This window comes from Pleurodeles waltl, chromosome 4_1 (assembly GCF_031143425.1).
Source record: "Pleurodeles waltl isolate 20211129_DDA chromosome 4_1, aPleWal1.hap1.20221129, whole genome shotgun sequence".
NCBI classification, from domain to species: Eukaryota; Metazoa; Chordata; class Amphibia; order Caudata; family Salamandridae; genus Pleurodeles; species Pleurodeles waltl.
Window position 1 is genome coordinate 542,965,451 of NC_090442.1, and position 13,654 is coordinate 542,979,104.

Below are 13,654 nucleotides of genomic sequence, written 5' to 3' on the forward strand. Positions count from 1 at the left end.
AAAGAGGAGCCCCTGGAGAGTAAGGAGTTAAAGGTTAAGAAGCTGCCATACAATGGAATGGCCAAGTCGCTGGGGGCCTACCTTATGTTGATAACAAAAGAGAAACATTTGGAAAGGGGAGTATGCAGAGATGTTGAAGCTTTCACAAAGCTTCAACCTCTATTAGGTAATGCACTGCAGAGATCTCTATCTGTAACCAGCGGGCCACAGAATTTACGGCCACATATACGAAATACAGGTTTTGCGACTCGCAAATTGCGAGTCGCAAAACCTGATGTACAACAGTGTCAATGACACTGTTTGCGATTCCCAATGGGGTTGCAAATGACCTACCTCATGAACATTCATGAGGTAGGTTGCAATTTGCGACCCCATTGGGAATGGCTGCCCTCACAGGGATGGTGGCCTGCTGGAGACAGCAGACCACCATGTTTGTGACTGCTTTTAAATAAAGCACTTTTTTTTTTTAAATACAGCCCGTTTTCCTTAAAGGAAAACAAGATGCATTGCAAAAACAAAAAATGAAAAGTTTTCTATTCATTTTTTCAGAGCAGGCTGTGGTCCTTAGGACCACTGCCTGCTCTGAAAAAATATTTTCGCTGCCATTTTCAAAGGGGAAGGGGTCCCATGGGGCCCCACTTCCCATTTGCGAATGGGTTAGCACCAGTTTGAAACTGGTGCTAACTGCGATTGTTTTGCGACCACATTGGCGGTCACAAAACAATCATACATGGGACTGCGACTCGCAATTAGGATGGGAACACCCCTTCCTAATTGCTACTTGCAAACCCTTTTTGTGATTTGGTAAATAAATTACCGAATCGCAAAAATGGGTCTGTACATCCCAAATTGCATTTTTCATGTCACAAACGGCCCGATTCACAGTTTGCTACTTGAAAGATGCTTCGTTCATGTGGCCCTTAATCCTGATTGATGCAGTGTGAACAGTGACATGTATGTTTAGTGCTAGGAGGTTCCAGTCTGTGACAGAAAGCACTGTAAATATTTAAATCTTTATTTTAAACTTGGATTACACACAGAATTACAGGCTGCTACACAATGCTGGTAACTCCCTTTCAATACTACTCAAAAACATAAATCTGTATCATCAGGATGCTTCAAGAAATTCTATCATTTAAAAACAATACCAGCTTCCAAGCACCCTTGGTCAGTTGTGCACATTTACACTTCTTTCTGGGAAGCAGTCACCTGGCTAGAAGACTTGTTTTGCTATCTGCCCCTCCCTCGGCTTCATAGCTCAGGAGACTTACGGTTCAACCAAAGCATTTGAACTAACAATCCTGGGACAGTTCTATTTTCACAAAAGTAGGGAAACTGTTTTTCCTCCCTTAAAAAAGTATGGGCACAGTGTGCCCCTCTAATTCCGCCCACTATGACCACTGGCAGTGCCATATCTACAAAGATTGGTCTGCTGCTGAATGTCCACTTGCATTGGCAAACAATCAGACTGCCTTTTGTGGTACACAGCCTTACACCACGTCGCAGAGGTAAGTGTGCATTCTTTAGTATAGTACTAGTACATGAGTCCACTTCCAGTAAGGGTTGCCACCTTTCCAAAAGAAAAATACCAGCCATTTGTTGTTGTTTTAAGAGTCTGCAAAGGCCTGGACATGATAAGAAATAGGACTTTAAACAAAATCCTATGTATTCATTTGTAACATCTCTGCCTTTGTTTACTTTAATTCCAGTGTGTAGAAAAACTCAGAAGGTTCCCATGCATTGTGCACTGAAACAAAAGCGGTGCGTCAGTATTTTTAAGATATCAACGCATTGCCCTTTGTTTGTGCCTGCTTCAAGGAGGTGTTAGTTTTTGAAGACAAACGCTTAGTAAATCTGCAACAACAAAAAGGTGATGGATGGAATGCTTCAATTAATCTCAGCCACTGGCAATTGTTCGGATGGCATACCCATCCATCAATTTTTTCACCCACCATGCAACATCAGTTTGGATGCAGCTATATACAAATCATTCTTGACCCTGCTCCAATGGGAACAGTCCAGCAGAACTGTCAGGCTAGGCCCACCCTGAACTAGAACAAAAAGCAACCTAGAACCAATTTCATCCTGATTAGGGGTTATCAGCCAGGTATAATTTGACACATAGAACCCACGTGTGGGCATACCTGTCGCATTTAGGGTGTCAGCTGCGGTAACAAGGTGATAGATGAAATTCTGGAATTAAACGGAGACACTGGCAATCGCTCGGGCCGCATCCTGGTCCATCATTCTTTGCCCACCATGCTTCCTCAGTTTGGACCCAGCACTATGCAAATCATTCTTGACCCTGCTCGAATGCAATTAGTGTAGAACCTGACTGCCAGGCCATTTCCTACTTGAAACAGAACACAAGCGACCCGGAACCAGAATCACCCTGATTAGAGCTCATCTGCCAGGTATAGCTTGTTACCAGTGACACAGTCAGCATGAGACCAACCTCTGGGCATACCCATCGCACTTATGGGGTCAGCTGCAAGAACAACAGAGGATGGAAGGAATGCTTGAAATAATATCAGCTGCTGTCAATCACTCTGGGCCACATCCCAGTCCACCAAAAGGACCAGTCCAACCCGTACTGCCGGGGCAAGTCCTCCTTGAATCGTAACACAAGCACCCCAGGACTAGCTTCACCCTGATTAGGACTCATCAGCCAGAATAGCTTGGGTACAGTGGCACAGTGAGCAATGGGACCCACATCTGGGCATACCCGTTGGACTCAAGGCATCAGCTGAAACAACAACAAGGAAATGGATGGGATGTTTGAATTAATCTCAGCCACTGGCAATCACCCGGGCCGCATCCCAGTTCTTAGTTACTTGCCCACCATGCCACCTTAGTTTTGATTCAGGTGTATGCAATTTAGTCTTGACCTTGCTCCAGTGGGACAAGCAGCCCAGGGCTGTTTTTGCCTTAATTAGGGCTCATCAGCTAGGTATAGCTTTGTTCCAGTAGCACAGTGAGCACAGTACCCACGTCTAGGCATACTCATTGCACTTAGAGTGTCAGCTGCAACATCAACAAGGTGACGGATGGAATCCTTGAATAAATCACAGCCACTGTCATTTGCTCAGTGACGCATCTTAGTCCATTGTATTTTGCCCACCATGCCACTTCAGTTTGTATCCAGCCATATGCAAATCAGTCTTGACCATGCTCCAATGGGAACAGTCCAGCCCAAACTGCCAAGCCAGGTCCTCCCTGAACCAGAACACAAGCAACCCAGGTCCATTTCGCCCTAATTAGAGCTCATCAGCCAGGTATTAATTGGTTCCAGCGGCACAGTGAGTACAGGACCCACGTCTGGGCATAACCACTGCATTTAGGGCATGAGATGCAACAACCACAAGGTGATGGATGGAATGCTTGAATTAATCTCAGCAATTGGCAATAGCTCAGGCTGCATCTTAGTTCATAGTTTTTTGCCCACAATGCTACCTCAGTTTGGACCCAACCATATCCAAATCAGTCTTGACCCGGCTCTAATGGGAACAATCCTGTTCGAACTGTCAGGCTAGGTCCTTCTTGAACCGGAACACTAGCAAACCAGGACCATTTGGGCTCTGCTTGTATTCAGTTTCAGGGCGGACCTGACCTGGAAATTCTGCTGGGCTGTTCCCACTGGAGAAGGGTCCCACTAAAGCATAGTCAAGTGACCTAACAGTATTTGTATTTCCTTAACTATGACTTTGAGTTTGCCCAACAGGGTCCAGACTCGGTCGAAAACTAAAGTGGCAAGCTGTGCAACATAATAATGGACTGGGATGCGGCCTAAGTATTTACCAGTGGTTTAGATTAATTCAAGCATTCCATCAATCAGTTTTTAATTAAATCTAGCCATATAACACCATGATTTAAATGTACTCCTACCCCAAACTACCCCTCATGTTTCCTTTCAATAATTTTTCACTATGTATATGTGACCTACTTCCAGTTCTGCCTTGCCTTTATTATACCCATTGGTTGTTAAGCCTCTCCTGTATAATATATTTTAAACATTGTCAAGGAGGACTCGGTCAGTGTAACCACTATCCCCAGATGTGGCATTACAGGAAATGAACTACATACACAGACATCAGTTGTAACCAATCTAAATATGAAATCCGACCTATGCAACAGTCTGATCTGATCTATGTAAATTGCCTTGAAAAGGATAATCCCTGTTAGATCAGTGCATTGGTCCTTACCGTAGTGGAACTCACTCATGTATGTATGAATTCCATCTCATTTACTCTACACCTGGGCACAATTACATTTTGTAGTGCACACATTATAGGCAAATAAATATAAGAACAAAGAACAATCTGGGGGTCAAAGTTAAATAGAAGGGTAATTAGTGTTTCATTCACTAATAGTGTTGGTGCTGTTTGAATAATCTGTACGCAATTTAGCAGCTAGCAAATTTAGCCCAGTTTAAGGTAAGGCATGCTCTGCAACCAACCCCCACTCCACACAGTTAGAGGTGGTTCGGCACGAAGCCTGGCTGAAGTCTGTGAACAGTGCAGAATGTGTACATGGCATGCCATGCGCAGTGATGGTTGGGCAGCCATAGAGGGTTGGGCTCAGGTCAAGGCCCTGCAACTAACTGTGAAAACACACAGCCAAGGAACATGTGCAGCATGGATTGGGTGGCTACGGCTGGTTTGGAGAAGGACCTGGTTTCAGGGCCTGGCTGCAAACCCCACTAGACGCAGCTTGACAGTGCACAGATGAGGTTGAAAATTAAGAAAATCATAAAAAACATTGAAATGTGATGCAAAAAAAACAGTTAAAAAGTGAGTTGTGGTTCTGCCTTAAACTCATGAAACCAATGAAATTCACCACTTATGGTTAGCAATGAACACAACACATGCCATAACGTATGCATCCACCATGATCAAATCACCAGTTTGGCAAAGGTCATGGCCAACACTTTAGTTTCTATCTTTACATCAATGCAACCCCTTGCAGTAGGTCTAGGATGTTAATGAAGATACAGACTAAGGTGAGAAGGGGCTGAGGCGAGAAAGAGAGCGAGAGAAAGAGAGAGAGAGAGAGTGAGAAAGACAGAGAGAGAGGGAAAGAGAGAGAAAGAAAGAGAGAGAGAGAGAGAGAGAGACACTCGGCTGGTGTTTGGAAAAACCCCAACGTGATTCCGGGGCATAGCATCTCAAGGCCAAACAATGTACGTCAATGTCTTTATCTGTGGGGAAGAGAAAATGAGGTAGTAAAAATCTGCTACAATAGGAAAGGAATTATGGTTACAGGTACAGAGTTTGTGACTTACCCAGTGCAGGCAGAGTAGACTCTGAAACTAGCTAACACCATACTGGTAGCCCAATCAGGAGCCAAAGATGAAATGACAATGCTTCTTTGGTAGACAGCAGCGAACAGCCCAGGCCCAAAGGGAAACGAACAAGGGCAAAAACAATAAAGGTGAAGGGACAGAAGAAGCCGAGCAAGAACTGAAGTGAATAACAAAGAGTCAGAACAAATGCTGTTGCTATGCAAAAGAACTGTCTACAGGTGGGATCTAAATACTTTGTGTGCCACTATTGACCTATACGTGTCTGATTGTGCTGGTCTACTAGTGGCTGAGGCTGTACATGAGTGCCTGGGAAATGTAGTTTTATGTTTTTTTTTCTCAAATACATCTTATTGATATTTTCAATCTGGGTGCAAAGTTTATGTAACAGATCATTTTTGAGAGAAAACACTTTAAAAAATACATGTTACAGTTGTAAGACAGTTTGCAACATTTATGGTAGTTCTTCCCTGCACACCTGTAGAAAAGTTCCCCTCCCTGTATCCCAAAATCGCATGGCAATTTCACTATGGTAGGTCTTTTGTTTTGGCATTCACTAGGTCTTTTTTACCTTACCATATACCCTATCCACTCAGCTTCCGGCTCGAGATTCATACCACCTTCTTTTTCTATATTCAGGTGAATTTGCCCAATGGCCTCCACTGCAGCAACGATTTACGCATAGAGATAACCACTAGAAGGTGTTTAAGCAATGCCCCCCAATTGAGCCTGAAAGTGCAGATAGGCATTTTCCAGGTTCTCCATTGCTAGAGTGCTTCATGTAAGTTGATACCATTGTTCTAGAGTATAGGGGGCATTTCTTTCTAGTGCCATGCTCTGGCCATTTAAGCTCTCCAACACATTGCGTCACAAAATACTATTTGGCTTTAGTCATACTTGCATGGCCATCTAATCTAAAGCCCAATATTAGGGTCTTTGCATCAAAAGGAAGCAGTAAGCATAAAACAGACTTCAAAACGCTTTCTATACTCTTCCAGAAAGATATACTTTTTGGGCAGTCCGACCACATCCCTATTATTTCACATCTGTGTCAACAATAAATTAGAAGCCACATGGTACATTCCTTATCCCTATTTGCTGCCTCTGATATTTCAAGCTGCATCATCCATTGTCGGACTTATACATATCTCAGCCTTTCTGTTTTCATGACTCAAAATTCTATTTTACACTGGTAAAAGGATCGTATACAAATGTTTCAACCTGTTTAGAGTCACACTCTAAGGAGATGTTCCTGTGACAGACTTGGTAAAATGTCGAACTGTTGCAACCTGAAGTCTGATGATTGATTCTAATTGGATGATGCCCCTTCAACATAAAATGAACTGACACCTTGGACAAATCAGAATGTTTCATGTGGATTAATATAGTGTTGGATTTTCAAACTTTGCTCAGAGCAGTCCTGTCTTTGTCAGAGAGAGACACTTTTGTGATGCTTGCAGATGCCTTGCTGACCATATGCTTTGCTGATGAAGATTACCTGAATGCTGTATCCCATGGAGAGGTATCTTCCTCTCCGCCTTAGTTAGTGCCCTATACCCTGAGTTATTCTCTCTTCCAAATTATTTTTGTCCTCTTTGTATTTTTGTATTTTGCCTGCATGTATTACTCTAATTTGGCTAGCTGTAGGGTTGACCTGTGCCCAACCAAAAGGTTATTGACTTAATGGAATTGACTAAATTATTGTGCAATCTGAGCACCATGTGATTACAGTGTCACATATATTTCTACTGACTTTATGTATCATTCTTTTTAAATGCTTAATTTTACTGATGTAGGTTTGCCTGAATTTATTTCATTGCCTTGGACACCCGTTGGTGATTATGTATCTCTGTAACTTGGTTTTGCACATTGTCTACATGATTTTGAGATTGTGTTTGTGATAAAGCTTTGAACTATCTTCCTGATTGGAGTTTTCCTTCCGTGACCACATTGGTCAGGGTGTCTGTTACAAATGGGGTCTCTAGTTGGCAGAGGTACACACCCTTGTCCAACTAGGGACCACAATCCTAGTCAGGGTAAATCACACACAATCCATACTATCCTGTGCCCACCCTCTGGTAGCTTGGCACTGAGCAGTCAGGCTTGACTTAGAAGGTAATGTGTAAAGTATTTGTGCAATAAACGGTACAGTAGCACAGTGAAAACACCACAAAAATACACCACACAGGTTTAGAAAAATGTAAGATATTTATTTAGTTAAATTAAGGTCAAGATGATAAAGATTCAATAAGCACAAGTTGATATATTACTTTTGCAAGATTAAAAAGAGTCTTAAATCTTAGAAATCAACAGTTGTCTCTTGTTTGCACAAAATACCACGCACGGACACCACAGAGGAGGAGATGCGTGGAAATATAAGGTGTGCGTTGGATTTTCTGATGCAGCATAGATGATGTGTCGTTTCTTTCTGTGCTGCAAGGGGCTTTGGCGTAAATTTCCGGCACATAGTCTTTGTTCTTCATCGCGATGTGGGGATCTTTTTGACGCCCAGGGATGATGTGTGGAAATCCTGGGCATGCAGGACAAAGTCACAGGCATTGTGTTGATCCGGTGTAGTGATGCATCAAATTTTCTGTTGCACTGCAGGTGCTGAATCAATTATTCACTTGGGAAGTCGGGCTGCGTCGTTCCAGTTCAGCTGATTTTCTCGTTGTCAGGCAGGCTGTGCTTCGTTTCTGGCAAACTGTGCATCGATTTTCGGCACATAAGGAGTTACTTGAAGAGATTAAGGGGGTCATTCCGACCCCGGCGGGCGGCGGGCGCCGCCCGCCGGGCGGAGACCGCCAGAAGACCGCACCGTGGTCAAATGACCGCGGCGGTCATTCTGACTTTCCCGCTGGGCGGGCGACCGCCAAAAGGCCGTCCGCCCACCCAGCGGGAAAGCCCCAGCAACGATGATGCCGGCTCCGAATGGAGCCGGCGGAGTTGCTGGTGTGCGACAGGTGCAGTGGCACCCGTCGCGATTTTCAGTGTCTGCTAGGCAGACACTGAAAATCATCATGGGGCCCTGTTAGGGGGCCCCATGACACCCGTTCCCGCCATCCTGTTCCAGGCGGTTTTTACCGCCAGGACCAGGATGGCGGGAAGGGGGTCGGAATCCCCATGGCGGTGCTGCGAGCAGCGCCGCCATGGAGGATTCTTTGGGGCAGGGGTAAACCGGCGGGAAACCGCCGGTTGCCCTTTTCTGACCGCGGCTTTACCGCCACGGTCAGAATTGCCCATGAAGCACCGCCAGCCTGTTGGCGGTGCTTCCGCGGCACTCTGCCCTGGCGGTTTTCAACCGCCAGGGTCAGAATGACCGCCTAAGTCTTTTTGGCCCTGAGACTTCAGAAAATAGGACGCAAGCTGAATGCAAGCCCTTGGAGAGCACTTCTCAGCAAAGTAAGAGGGCAGCAAAGCAGTCCAAATGAGTCCTTTGGGCAGGCAGACAGTTCCTCTTGACAGGTTGCAGGTTCAGAAGTGTCTGATTTGGTGGGGTAAGGGACCCAGTTTATATACCCAAAAATGTATTTGAAGTGGGGGAGACTTCAAAGAGTGGTTTTGAAGTGTACAAGGTCCCCTTTCCGTACAGGCCTGTCTGCCAGGGTCCCAGTAGGGGGTTAGACAGTTCATTGTGTGAGGGCAAGCCACTAGTCTTTGAAATGTACATGCCAGGCCCTACATCCTTCCAGCCCAGGAAGACCCATTCAGTATACAGATGAGTACAGGTGTGACTGAGTATCCTGTGTTTGTGGTTGTCTGGGTGAAATGCACAAGGGAGCTGTCAACCAGCCCAGCCAGACGTGGATTGGAGACAGCCTGCAAGGCAAAGATGGATTTTAAGTGCAGAGAAATGCTCTCTTTCTAAAAGTGGCATTTCTAAAATAGTAATATAAAATCCAACCTCACCAATAAGCAGGATTTTCTATGAACAATCTGGCCATACTAAATATGACCTGGTTACCCCTTTCTGATCAGAATCTATCACTCAAACAGTATATGGGGGTAGCCCTAATGCTATCTTATAAAAGGAGCAAGCCTCACAATAGTGGAAAACACATTTAGGGGTTTTCCACTACCAGGACATATAAAACACACCTATATATGTCCAGCCTTTTACCTGCTTGGCCCCCTGCCCTATGGGGTACCTAGGGTCTACCTTAGGGGTGACTTAAATGTAGAAAAAGGGGAATTTAAGGCTTGCCAAGGACTTTTAAATGGCAAGTCGAAGTGGCAGTGAAGCTGCACACACAGGCCTTGCAATGGCAGGCCTGAGACATGGTTAAGGGGCTACTTATGTGGTAGGCGCAACCAGTGCTGTGGGCCCACTAGTAGCATTCAATTTACAGGGCCTGGGCATATGTAGTGCATTTTACTAGAGACTTATAAGTATATAGTGCACAGTGTCCTAAAACCAGCAAACAGTATCAAAGAGTAGAGGGAGACAGGCAAAAAGTTGGGGGATGACCACCCAAAGGCTGTCAGATCTAACAGTGTCTAAATTATTGGGGTGGTGTTGAAGTAATAGTTGATGGTTCACCACATATCTCTCTGGGTTCAAAGGTCTGTCAACCTCGTTGCACATTTGATTCCTGCAAAGGATGACAAATGCATCCACAGTTCTGGTAGCAGACTGATGGTTTTGCCCCATAAGAGAGGGGAACCATAGTTTTGTTTAGTGTTAGGACTGACTCCATGCCATTGCCAAGTCCAAAAATTGCCCAGTCTGTAATATGTCCCATGGTCTGTTCCAGAGATTCATGAAGTTTAAGCTTTGTGACCTCAAGTGGTGTGTTGTGAATAGATATTTGCGCGTGGGATGCTTTTTGCTTGAAGATTGCAGTGAAGTGTGCTGTTGTGAAGTGTTGGACAGACTCCTCATACTCGAAGTGATTGTGGCGCTTTGTGCTAAAAAATGTCTGCGGTTGTTGTTTTTGTTGACGGGTCCATCGTGGCCTAAGATCACAGGATAACGCACAAGTGTAGAAGACACTTGTTTAATTTATTGTCTGCAGTGAGGTACTTGTCATGAGATGTCATTGACTGTGCAAATAGTTTTCCTTTAGTGAGTGTGAGTTGTTGGTTGATGCTTAGTGAATCTGAAAGGCCCATGGAAGATCTATATCAACGAGGGGTGAGAACTTCAGGCCAAGTTTCACACATTGTGTAATTGTGATAGCCATAGTTGGAAGTGTAGCCTGTACAGTCTTCGAAGTGATTGAGTTCCTACCCATAGTGTGCAGACAGGGTGTTGGCTTTTGCTTCCAATAATTTTGCAATAGGTGTGAGTGAGCAATTGTGCGAGAGACAATTGCAAAGCGATTGCAGACACTGAGAGAAGTGAGTGTGACATAAGTTTGTGCCACACTGGTATAGGTCGGTTAGTGTGAAGCTGCGCTGGTATTGGTGGACAATACTACGTTGTTATTGGTTGAGAACAGCTTGTGAAAAGGATTGTGGGATTTAATTTACTTCCCGATTTGATAGAAAATTCATTGTGGTTAATTGAAGTTGTGTTAAAATGAAAATTTTCAAGGCATTGAGGGGTGTGCTAAGAGGAGATGTGTTCATTTCAGTTAGAGAGGATGAAAAAGTTGCACCCAAGGGAACATCCCCTTAGAAGTGTTGGAAGCAAAAGGAGTTTCAGCATGCGTATGGCTTAAACAATTATGTAAACTAATTGAGACAGAGGGTTCATTAGCTTTTCCTTGTTATGGAACATTTAATCGGAGAATTTTAGAAAATTTGAGGACGGTAATGTGTGAATTAAAACCTCCTCCAAGACCCTCACAATTTGAAGCTCTTGTTATTTGGGAAGTTGTTTCAAGACAGAAAGAAACAACAACATTTGAGAGTAGAAAGCAGAAAACAATTAAGACATTAGTGGAAGCTAGATGGGATGCAGAACAAAAAAGGTGGAAAGCAGAGACATTAGATGGAGTGGGAACGTTTCCAGCCATTACTGAAGAAGGTGATAGGAGTAACAAACCTAAGACTTTTAAGAAAGTCAGCAAAGGGAGAACAGACAGCAGAAGATGAGGGTAAAAATACAGTCACATATGAAAGTGATTCAGAAGACGAGTTAATAAATCAGCTTCTGAGGAATCATCCCCAACCTTCTCATTCAGTTGTGGTAAAAACTAGTAATGAAGCAGTACAGAATGTTGTCTCAAATATGCCAACTGCTCCAGTTCCTCAGACCCCGATTCAGACAGTTTCAAGTACACTGCAAATGCAGTGACGCAAGTTCCCGTGGTTTATCCACCAGTTCCAACTGTTAATACAGCACAGTCCATTACAAGTCCAATTGTGAACCAGGTAATGGCAAGTCCTAATGTGAATCAAATGGTGCAGGCACCTAACATGATTATGCCTGTGCCTAACTATAATCAGAATCAGCCTATGCCTATGTATATGCCAGTGCAGACAATGTCAATTGTTACCCCGAATCAAACAGGACAGACTTTCAGTACTGTTTTAACAGGTTAAAGTACTGGAATAACAATTCCAGAGTCAGACAAATTTGATGGGTCCCGATGCACTAACAGTACCCGTGACTATAAGTCCAGTTGTTCCATTGTATCCCTCAGGTAACCCTGGAAATAATGCCCATCCAATGAATGTTTCAGCAGTTCCTGAAACACCAGCAGCATCTGCTGGGATATCACCACTTGGTATGCAGAGATCATTATATTTAAACAATTCAGAGATAAAGAGAATAGCTTCTTTTGTCCCACCTTTAATCCCTACATGAATTGCAGAACCTAACCAGAGGTTAAATCAAGCAGGACCAGTTCTTGATGCAAGTTTTCCTCCGGGAACCCCACTACCTCACATGCACACACCAGATAAGATTACAAATGCACATTACAGTACCATGCAAGGTATGTCCCAGAGAAATAAAATTAGTTTGCAAGGCCTTTCAGCACAACATTTGACTGATTGGTTAAACAACCTAAGCCCGCAGGATGCAACAGGTTCAACAAATAGTAATGTTAGATCAGAAGAGACACCATAGAGTGATAGAAAAGTGAATGTGCCCAGATTGAAATTGGAATTAAATTAAATGATTATGGGGACACTTGAGATGGAGCAATTATAAACATACATAGCAGATGAATTGCGATTCATGTGCAAAGATGTTACCCAATGCCCAATGTGCAGGACTGACATATAAGAAGTTAGCAGAATTGGCCGAGAAATATGAAGTAGATTCAGAAAAATCAAACCCTTTAAAGAGAAGTTACAGATTAGAGTTCAGTGACAAAGATATTCTTAACACGGGAACGCCTGGAATGTGAATGCACATTAAGGAATCAGTCATATACTTTCCACCATGGGGAGCATTAGATGAATTGGAAGGCAGATGGGAAAAGAAAAGAGATCAGAAGAAAGCAAAGCAGAATTTATCTCCAGCAGGAGCAAATGAAGCTGAAGACAATGTAAAAATGATGCCGATGATAGAAATACCAGGTGGAGGTTATGTGCATGTAATTTGGAGTAGGAGTGATATTCATAAATGATTACCCAAGATTGAGAGAAACACCAGTGGAGTGGTAGAAGCAGACAGAGATTTGTGAAACTTTCAAAATGCATGTGGGAAGATTTGAATACATTGTTTGATACTGTGGTTCCAGTTGATTTGTGGACTGAGTGCAAAAGAAGTGTTGATTGGCCTGATCGTGAACCTCCGAGTGGTCCAAGAACAGGTGAGTCATCTGAAAAGGTGATGAAGAAATATTATAAGGTAACTGAGTTCCTGAAGAACAAAGTTTCCCAGAAAGACATTGATTGGCAGAAAATTGACAGGATAGCACAGGAAACCAAAGAGGCTATTCATGCATATTATGAGAGATTGTTCCAAGCTTTCAAACAGCATAGTGGTACTGAAAACCTTGCTCCGAAGGATATGGATCATTTTCTATTTTGATTTATGCAGTGACTGAAGGCAGGCATTAGTACAATGATTCAGCAGCATTTAATTTGTTGGCAGAACAAGCCCATTGATGAGACCCTGCAGTATGCAAGGTACTGTAGCGATGAAATTGAACTGAAGCAGAAAATGTTGAAGGAGAATTTGATGGTGATGCAACTGAAGGTGGCTCATAGAGGAAGTCAGAGCCCACTGATGATGGTGAATATAAGTGGAATGCAAGGTGCGAAACAGCAGGTTAACAATGTGGTTCAGTGTAGAGGTAGAGGACGTGGTGTTCATGCAGATCAGAGTGGAAATTTGGTTGATGTTCAGTCTTTGAAGAAAATGAGTCCATGTCATGCTTACAGAAATTGTGGCTGTTAGAAATGGGGTCTTTGGTTGGCACTCAGGTTACCCCCTTCCCAAGCAAGGACCCTCAC